Source organism: Strongylocentrotus purpuratus, unplaced genomic scaffold (genome assembly GCF_000002235.5).
Source record: "Strongylocentrotus purpuratus isolate Spur 01 unplaced genomic scaffold, Spur_5.0 spur5_scaffold_5, whole genome shotgun sequence".
NCBI classification, from domain to species: Eukaryota; Metazoa; Echinodermata; class Echinoidea; order Camarodonta; family Strongylocentrotidae; genus Strongylocentrotus; species Strongylocentrotus purpuratus.
The window spans coordinates 7,054,394-7,065,322 of record NW_022145611.1 but is presented as its reverse complement, the minus strand read 5'-3'; positions in this window follow the sequence as shown (position 1 = coordinate 7,065,322).

The window sequence follows — 10,929 nt, the reverse complement described above, 5'->3', positions numbered from 1 at the left end:
TATTGTTTTATAGAGATAAAAGATAAGAACGGTCAGATTCTGGACTACCTTATTGCTCGAATACGAGGTGACGATTGCCTGAATACTTCAATTTGGTTAATTTTTCAAATTTTGTTGAATTTTGTTGAATGCAAAAATGGGGTCTACAAGCATCCCTGGGTGGAAATGAAGAAAAAAAATAGCATTACCAATTTACATTCACCCATATTCTCCTCTTCACCCTGTTTTCTGGTTTGGTATTCTTAAGAAATTAATATAGATTTGAAATATGAATTTAAATAAAAATAGTATATCTTACTGGCAAATATGATTTTAATATTAGATTTACAGAATTCCATGTTTAAACAAGCAACTCTTTTATTAAGGCATGATTATAGAGATAAAGAAATGAATAAAGATTCTTCCTATACGATATATTCAAACATCCAAGCAAGTCTTATTATTTATTTAAAAAATGAACAGAGGGAGAGAAAGGAGGAAAACAATAACAGTTTTGAATCTGATGAACAATATTCAAACAATTACGTTATAAAATTTATAACCCTGAAAACTTAGTAATGTGCTGTGAATCCGATAAACAGTATTCTGAAAAGCAAAGTTAATTTTGATAATTCATGATTATATTAAGTAATAGAAATAGAGAGAAAAAGAGAGAGGAAAAGAGAGAGAAAGAGAGAATAAACAGTATTCAAAGAAACAAAGCAGATGTATAGTACAGAAAGTAGTCTAAAGATTGAAAGTGGAAATGAAAGGTAACCAAAGTAAAAAAATATTGGTATGAATCTATAATGTACAGTATCCTAACATTCAGATCGAGAATTAAAAGTTGCGATAAGGACAAGTTCATAAAGAGACAGACAGCAAGGTTTTACTGTAAGTAGGATGTACAATATCTCAAGAAAAAGATAGTGAGGTCCATTAATATCCCCATGATGATCTAAGACGATATTTGGGAACCTCGTCATGTTTCCAGCAGCATGGCGCCCGATTATGACCTTATTTATTGTCTTTTATATCGAAATTGAATTATACCACAAACAAAGAGTTTTTCTCCCTTTGTTGGCTTCAATAATTCTCGCAAATCGATAAATTAGGATGGTCCCTGGCAAAGAGACCAAAGATATAATTTTACATTTTATCTAGTGTGTATTGATGACTAACTTACATTTTTGGCATAACAAAAGTGCCCTTTTTTCTCGCTCGCTCGCAATATTGGAAATCACAATTTTGGGAGAGAGGCCATCACGACCCCCACTCGAAATGGTGTCAGTATATCTATGTGTCTTAGGGATGAAAAAGAAATCTTCTTTGATGAAATATCTGATTGGACTGACGCAACACATTTTAACTTCTCAAAGAGTCCCGTGAATAAACCGAATGTTGGAGGAAAAAAAACCCCGCTGATCTAGTGGACTAAAGACGGGCGCCCCACCCACATGACTTAGCCCACGCTACACCACTGTGACTATGCTTTGAAAAAGAGGAAGAAATATCAGGCATATAAGAAAAACGCAAGGCAAGTAAGAAAAGAAAACAAGAGAATGATAATAAAGAAATAAACAAGAAAAATTGGGGAAAAAACATCAGAGGTCGAAAAAATAATAAATACATAAGAAAAGAAGGAAAAGAATACGACGTTAAGAAAAGCGAAACCCATATCAAGCCTTATCGTGTAGAATTTATATAATCCATATAATACATGGAAGCGTCATGGTGTAGTGGTTCTGACTCTCGTCTTTCAATCATAAGGTCATGAGCTCGAGTCCCACTCCAGGACGTTGATTTCCTTCAGCAAGAAATTCATCTAACATTGTGCTGAACTTCACCCAGGTGAAGTAAATGGGAACCTGGGGGTGTTCCGCAAAGACTAAGACCGACTTTAAGTTGGACTTAACTATGGCAGGCCGTTCATGCAACTATTTTCTCTCATCATTGACTGGCATTGGTTTCTCAAGGGACGTACCAATTGTGGTTACGGATCTACAGAATTAACATCCTTTGATAGTTCATTAATTTAGGGAAAAATATTATCTAAAGATCATAATTGAAAGACCAATGGTGAGAGCAACTATTGGCATGAACGGCCTGCCATAGTTAAGTCCAACTTAAAGTCGATCTTATTCTTTGTGAAACATCCCCCTAGTAGTAATTTTTTCCTTGAAACGCAGAGCGCTTAACATCTAATTATGCCTGGTTTGTAGCTAGTTTGAAGGGGTTTATTGCCGTTTGGTCTATTGAACCGGTTCACCTACTATACCCAATTGGTCTATTTCCACTGGGTGTACACCAAGCCCGTCTACTCTCCATATGGTCTAATAATCATTCAATCATAAATAATAATAATAATCATAATGAATATTATATCTTATGGATGCACTCTAAAAGCTGGAATGTTAAATCACCATTTAAAAGGGCCGAGGAGTGACCACTCTTTCAAAATGGTAGATTAACACTTTGAACATGCTGGATCCAACACTATAAAGGTTGAATCTAGCAGGTTAAAAGAAACAATCTGACATTTTGAAAGAGTGGTCACTCCTCGGCTCTTTTAAATTGACATTTAACGTTTCAGTTTTTAGAGTGTAGAAGACAAAATGGGCATTAGTCATACTGGGAATTAGGCAAACTAGAAATTAGACCATTTAAATGGCCAATAGCACACATGTTTAGTAAACTTATTGGAGATAAGACCAAATGAAAATTAGACCAAACAGCTATTAGCCTGAATGGTCATTAGACCAAAGTAGACGAAATGGTTATTAGACCATTGTAGACCAAACAGCAATAAACCGTTTGTAGGCAAAGACAGAAAGCTGACCAAGTGATCGTACAGCTAGGCCAACGATTGGACTTAAATGTATGGATCGATTATATCACACGGCAGATGCAGTTATAGTGTGTGGAACAACGTTTAATAAAACTTATTTTCAATACTGAATTACGATAGTTTTTACAATTCATTAAAATCATTGCATTTTATAGTTAAAATAGAATTTTAGAATTCGTTATTGATATCAAGCTTTATGAAACGAGGCCTGAGTTGGAACAAAAATATTAACCTGGAAAGAGTACACAATTATGTAATAAACTATAAATAAAAAACGTGTACCTCTAATGTCACGAAGTACTGCGTTGTTCAGGGGTTTTTGGAAATTTCGTTATTGAACTTGTGTGTACTAAGTAATTGGTATTCGCTTCCGTGGAGGAACCTGTAATATACATTTTGCTTGTACTTTCATGTTCCCTGCATGCACGTAGATCGTGGTAATGCAATTTGCCAATATTTTCAATCGGTGAGGGAGACAAATATTTCGAATGCGAATTTCATACTTGTGCGACACATGATTTTCAATATTCCTCGTTGCCTTCAATATGTAAGTAAATTTATTTTTTAATATTATTTATCCTCACAGATTTGTAGATTTCCAATTTATCCATTAATTTACTTTTATGGATACAACCGGACAAGTACCGGTTGTAATTGGTCAAGACGACCTTTTCCCACAGGCCCAGAGACTTTTACTTACAGACAGGCGTGTACGCAGGGAAGGGGGGGGGGGGGGGGGGGGTCGAAACCCCCTCATTTTTTTTGGGTGTGTTTTGGAAAAATTGTGCTAATGGGTGACCAAAAAAAGGTGACCTTACCCCCCCCCCCCTCCCCCCCCGCTTATTCAGCGGCTGGCTGAGTCGTTGCAAAATTTTCGCAAGAGGACACTTTTTTTTTTTTTTTTTTGGTCTCGAAATTTGAAATTTGACATTTTGCTCCGTTTGGGGGGGGGGGGGGGGGGGGGGTAAGGTCAGCTTTTTAAGGTCAGCCATGGGAATATATATATATATATTTTTTTTTAATAAAACCCCCCCCCCCCCCCCCCACCCCCCCCCCCCCCCCCCCCCCCCCCCCCTGTGTACGCGCCTGTGTCCGGGTGATAGTCCGGATTTTTCTCTCTTTTTTTGGGGGGGGGGGGGGGGAGGCAGTGATATTATTCTGAAACCGCCGACGGGTACGGATTGAAGTCAGTGTGTCGATAAAATAAAAGTGGACTTTTCAACAAATTCTAACCAATAATTTGATCACCTTCCTACAATTTCCGTGGAACGATTTTCTGATTCTACTGAGTATCCTGTATTACATTCTTCTCATTTTTCGTATTTCAGTCTCGAAAAATTCGTATCAATATTGTACTTGCAATACAGAAAGCAACGAATTCCATCTTCATGACCGTGTAAATAGCAAGTCAGCTACTGCACATATCTGTCACGCAGAACTGGTTCCGAATTGCAAAATTATGCTATAACACTGAAGCTTTGTTTTACAAAAATATATTATTTTTCATTTCAGTTGTCTATTCCAATATATGTCCTCAGTTTATGTTGGATAAGGAATGAAGAAAGAAATATGTGCTTTTATGTAGCTTAAATATCAACAAGTCGCAACGCAAAATATCCTTGTCATGTATAATATGTTGAAGACATTTTTTCCTGTGTACGTTCGGTATATGTTGTCTTCTAAGAGTATGGTCTCGCGAGCAGTGCCATATATACACAGAGTTTGGCCAGCAGTAGTCGCCATAATTCATAGTTGTGCAACTCGAACAGGGTTGGCCAAACTCAGTTTATACCGTGTTAGTAAAAATAACTTTACACTCAGAAAATTGTCATTTAAGCTATTTTAAAAGTCGGCTACGAACGATAAGTCATCATACATTTTTTGAAAGAGTGTTATATCCCGAATCATTCGGTATCATTTTTGTGTGGTATGCGTTTACGCTTGGATGAAAAGGAGACATTTTTTGCGTGAGTGCAAAAATCGACGTGCGCAAAAGTTTAAGAGAATGAATTGAAAGCATCAAATGAGTTGCATTGCATATGCTTTTTTTAAAATATTTTTGTTATTGATTCCAAACAATACAAATCAATCTTAGAAATAAAGTACAGTTGCTTTTCATCTTGCCATGAATTCAATTTCATGGCATTGATTGTACGATTGATGAAAACAAAAATGATAACAGTTGTAACGTAAAAGAAATAACCCCATCCAACCAAACACACCACTACCCGCCCCCTCACCATGAGACACACACCACCCGACCACGCACTGTTCCTAGCTTCCTCAGAATACCCCAAATTGGAGTGACAGAAAAATAAAAATAATCTATTTAAAAAGAAATATATTTTAAAAAAAATCATTTTTATGAGGCTGCACTTGCAGGTTCATGAAAATTTCACTTGCTCCCACTTTTGTAAATGTAAGGCTAATTTACCTGCCCTCCCTGCAATACTTTCGCAGAAGCAAAGTCACACACAAACACACACACGCACAAATGTTCTTTCATATGTGTGGCATGATTAATTTTGTTAAGGATGCTTTTTTGATCTGCAAAGACCGAATTAATACCCAAATCCCTATTGTTTTATTTTTTGACCCACACTGTGCATGTAGATGGTTCTGCTCCTGAGTAGTGTCCCTTTAGTCAGCAATACCGCCAGCTACGACTTACTTCTGAAGAAGATTGCAGCACAGCAAGTGAAGGCTTATCAAAACAGGTAATTTTCCACTGATGGTAAAGAAAAAACTTATTCTCAAGTTACCTAACCAATAAAAATAGAACCTCTTCAGTTATTCAGTGAATATAAAACTATAGAAGAGATCTTTCATTATACCTATCCATTTTGAGTTGGCACTCTTCGCTAGTTGAAATGGGCAAACTTTATGAAAAGTACAAGCCTTCATTTTTTAGAATGGTAGCATTTAAAAGGCCGGGGAAAAAACAAACATGACTATGCAGTGGTGTACCTACGGGGGCACGTTTCCCTCTATCCAATGGTCATTAAAAGATGAGAGAGAGAGAGAGAGAGGGATGAAGCAAAGGAAAAAAGAATATGAGATAAGATTATGAAATAGATTGGAATGACGACAACTTCATGATAACATGGTACACAAAACTGCAAAATGCTCAAATGGATATCATTTCGGGTATTTTGATGAGGAAATAATATTTCAGAGATAAGAAATTGTCATTTTCCTCGCTAGTCCTCAAAATTTAGAAACAAGGTACTTTTAGAACGTGAGGACCATTAATATTCCCAACGATATTTGGGAACCTCGTCATGTTTCCAGCAGCATGGCGCCCGATTATGATCATATTTATTGTCTTTTATATCAAAAATTGAATTTATACCACAAACAAAGAGTTGTTTTCTCCCTCTGTTGGCTTCAATAATTCTCGCAAAATTGATAAATTAGGATGATCCCTGGCAACGAGATATAATTTTACATTTTATCTAGTGTGTATTGATGACTAAATAACATTTTTGGCATAACAAAAGTGCCCCTTTTTTTTCTCGCTCGCTCGCAATATTGGAGATCGCAATTTTGGGCAAGAGGCCATCACGGCCCCCACTCGAAATGGTGTCCGTATATTCATGTGTCCAAGGGATGAAAAAGAAATCTTCTTTGATGAAATATCTGATTGGGGTGACGCAACACATTTAATATCGGAAAAATCGTGGGGGGCATAATGCCCCCCCCGGCCTTATTAGGGTTAAGACGGGCGCCCCCACCCTAATGACTTAGCCCAAGCTACACCACTGTGACTATGCTTTGAAAATAGGGCACTCGTTGTTCTTGCGGGGGCATTTTGACTCTCCTACCCTGGACTCCATTGGTTAACAGTCTTGAATAAAACAGAGGAGCAGGTTACTATAGAAAGCTGCTCCAATTCCTAGGAGATTTTACTAAAGGAGTTTACCAGGGCACAATAGATAGACCTAAGAAACAAGAGGAACATTTTCGTATTAGTAATATAATGAGACACAATATCAGAAGGAAAAACGAGTACTTTCAAAAGTTGAGAATCGCCCTAATCATTAAAGAAAAGGGCAATTTGGGGGGGGGGGAGGGGTACTTTAAAAAAAATCCCGGAATCTGTGTCCCCTCGCCAAATGCTCTGAGGTGCCCCCTATGGCGTAGCCCTATAGGTGATGGATTTATTTTTACCTCAAAGTTGTCATGAAAAACACGTCATAAACGTTAGTGATTATTTAAAACGTCGTATTGGGGAACAATTCTTTGGATTTGAAAGCTGTCCCAAGTAGTGATTGAATAACCCTTTGAGAGTGTATTCCATATTTTTTAGTGGATTTCCACTCCAAACGGAGCTATCCCCAATCTTTCTCCCCCAAAGGTGAATTTCAAGGATTGCATCTAAATTTTAAACTTCCAAGAGTCCAATGCATGCGATGATTGTTACTCTCAACTTAATATTTCCTTTTGTATTTCTGTTGAAACTCGAACTGTTTTGTCATATTTCCTTTTTCTATTTTGGCTTTGTGTTTACAAAGACCAAAGTCCAAGTTCATGAGAGTACAAACTACAGCATTTACAGTTATGTGGGTACGATCACATTCTACCACCTCGCAATAGCAATAGCGCCAACTACGACATACGCCTGAAGAAGCTTGAAGCACAGCAAATTTTCACTGATTGTGAAGAAAGAATTAGTTTTCTTTATATTCACTATTTATAGGTGCTCCTTTTCCACAAAAAAGAGGGGAGGGGGCTCTTTTAAATCGTGTTTCTTCCCTCTTTAAGAATGTTTCGCCGCTCTTAAAGTTCTGAAATTAGAATCGGTTATAAAATATAAAACTTTCATAAATCGCATCTGGTAATTTTATTTTTATGTTGATGAATTCTGCTCTCACATAATCATTGATTGAACATCTGTTCTATATTTCAGAAAATACTAAGATGGCAACCATAAGCCACAGTGAAGGGGGATACAAGGTAAGAAATGAGGGGTGTCAAAATTCGAAGGATTAGAGAGCGGAAGGGTAAAAATCTTACCAGCTTCCAGCATTAGGAATAGCCTCCAGGCCTTTGAGGCTAGGGGGGGGGGGGGGGGGAGGGGAGGAGGAAGGAACTTTTTTTACTTCTAAATTCGGCAATATTTGGGAATCTTCTTCTTCTCAGGGAGTCTCAGCAATCTCGGAATCGTTGAGTTATGGGGGGGGGGTGCCAGCACTTGGAGGGAATCGTGTTTTGGGGGAAAATATCCAGGGAAAACCTCTTTTTATTTCTTCTTAAAAATGGGATGTGTCTTTTATTACAACTGAAAGGCTTTCGTATTGTGGAAAAAAAAAAGATGTATAATATTTTCTTAATTCTGTTACATTTGGCAGATATCCGTGAGTGTAGAGATCAGACTTCATCCCGATCAAATCTCAGTTCAGCTGATAATAGAGATCGAAATCGTGCAGGTAAGATGACTTGAGAAAAGAGTGCTCGAATGAATGAAAATAACCTCATGTATATAATACAGTGAAACCTGTCTATAAAGACCACCCTAGGGAGACAAGAAAAGTGGTCTTTATTGACAGGTGGTCTTTGCAGACAGGTTCCTTTAGTACATGTTTCAATGAAAAACCATTTTCAAGGGAAACCAAAAATGTGGTCCTTGTAGACAGGTGGTCTCTAAAGCAGGTTTGACTGTACTAGATAAAGTAAAGATTCGCGGAAATGACAGATAAATGTTACAAAGAACTATTTGCTTGCTTAGCAAACATAATTTTACATTAAAGAGACTTGGCGACATTGTTCTGATGAGGGATAGTGGTGCTAAGTTAGTGACTTCAATGCTAGATGTACCATTAAAGATAATCTGAAATTTTGAGTGAAAACGGACTATCATTAATGATAAAAATCGGGAAAAAACTGATCTGATCGACTCCAGAAATTAGTACGTAGATATTGTAGCACTATCATAATTATCCAATCGAAAACAAGATACTTCGTTATATCTTAACTCTGTCATAACCAGTCTAGGGATCAGCTCATCGTACTCATGAATTGTTTATGAATCAATAATTATTTTTGAAAGTTTTACCGTGACAAAGTATTATAAATCTATTTGCGTTTAATGATCAGAAAGGATTTTGTTAATTGTTTTAGTCATTCGATTAGTGGAGGGATCCGTGCGCCAGCCCTAAATAATATTGGAACCTTTAAAGTAGTTTAATGATAAATATTCATCGATCTCAATATCATGTCGTTATGTTTTAGTATGGGAGCCCAGGCGCGGATCCAGGATTTTTTTAGGGGGGGGGGGGCCAAATTTGAAATTATGCGATCCAAATATTGGTACGTAATGGTGACATCGGCAGTGGCAAAAACGTTTGGAGGGGGGGGGGGGGTAGACCATTTCTCGGCGGGGGTCGAGGGGCGGAGCCCCCAGAAGCTCAAGGGTCTTATACATTAAATTGCCGTCAGATGAGCATATTTTGATACCCTATTTGTGACACTGGCAGGTCACGAATAGGCGTGAGGTCCAGGGTGCGGAGCCCAGGAAGCTCAGGGGTTTTGGGCAATGAATTACGGTCAGATGAGCATATTTTTATACCTTATTTGTGACACTGGCAGATCACGAATAGGCGTGGGGTCCAGGGGGCGGAGCCCCATGAAGCTCAGGGGTTTTGGGCAATGAATTACGGTCAGATGAGCATATTTTGATACCTTATTTGTGACACTGACAGGACACAAATGGGTGTGGGGTCCAAGGGGCGGAGCCCATAGAAGCTCAGGGGTTTTATACATTAAATTACGGTCAGATGAGCATATTTTTATACCTTATTTGTGAAACTGGTAGGTCACTAATTGGCATGGGGTCCACAGGGCGGAGCCCCCAGAAGCTCAGGGGTTTTAGGCATTTTATTACGGCCAGACAAGCATGCATGCAGGGGTCTGCCTTAGGGCTCCTGGCAGGTTCGAGGGGGCGGAGCCCTGGAAGCTCAGGGGTTTTAGGCATTTAAACGTCAGATGAGCATCTAGGTGCCCGTCTTAGGGCTCTAGGTGAAATCCAGGGGGCAGAGCCCCCGAAAGCTCAGGGGTTTTATGCATTTATTCACGGTCAGATGAGCATGCAGGTGTCCGCCTTAGAGCTCTAGGTGAAATCCGGGGGGCAGAGCCCACGGAAGCTCAGGGGTTTTATGCAGTTTATTTAGGGTCAGATGAGCAAATTTTGACACCTTATTATTTTGTGAGAAAGGCAGGTTACTATTCTTTCTTTCTTTCCTTATAAGGAATTTGCCATTTTCCAACAAACGCATAAAAAGTATAATTAACTAAAGATTGAGAAAAATTATGTCATTTCAGCAACATTTGTAAATCACCAGTATCGAATTAAAAATAAACCACGTTTGAATTATATTTGGGGGCATCTGTCTCCCCCTAAGCCCCCTCCCCCATCAGTACGCCATTGCCCCCCCCCCCCCACCCCCGATCCACCTTGTTGGCGGGAAAAATCGCAACTGATCCCCCTACCTTTCTTCTTTCCCTTTCTTTCCCTTTCTCTCCTCTTTTCCTTCCCCTTCCCTTCCTTCCCTCTGTTTTAAGTTTGATGGGGGTTGAGGGGGGGGGGGGGGGAGGCAAGGGCCTTTCGCCCCCCCTCCGATCCACACTTTTTTGGCGGAATTAATCGCAACTGTTACCCCTTCTTTTCTTCTTCCTGTTTTGTTCCTTTTTAGCTCTCCTCTTTCCCTTTCTCCCCCCCCCCCCCCCCCTTTTGGGCGGGGTGGGTGAAAATTATCCCCCTGGTATCCCCCTTCTTTTCTTCTCTTCTTCTTCTTTTTCCTCTCTTTATCTCCTCTTTTCCTTTTTCTTTCCCTTTCCTTACTTCTCTCTTATATTTTGCCCGGGGTGGGGGGGGGGGGAGGGGGGGGGGGGGGGGGGGGTAGGTAACAGCTGGGAGGCAAGGCCCTTCCGGTCCCCTGATCTCCTTCTTTCCCCCTTTTTTTTTTTTTCTTCCTTTTCTTTCTTTCCCTTTTCCTCCTCTTTCCCTTTCCCTTCTCTCTCTCTCTCTCTCTCTCTCTTGGATTCGCCTGTGGGAGCCTGTCCCGAAATAGCACAATTTTTACAGAGTAAGGTTTAAGATCTAA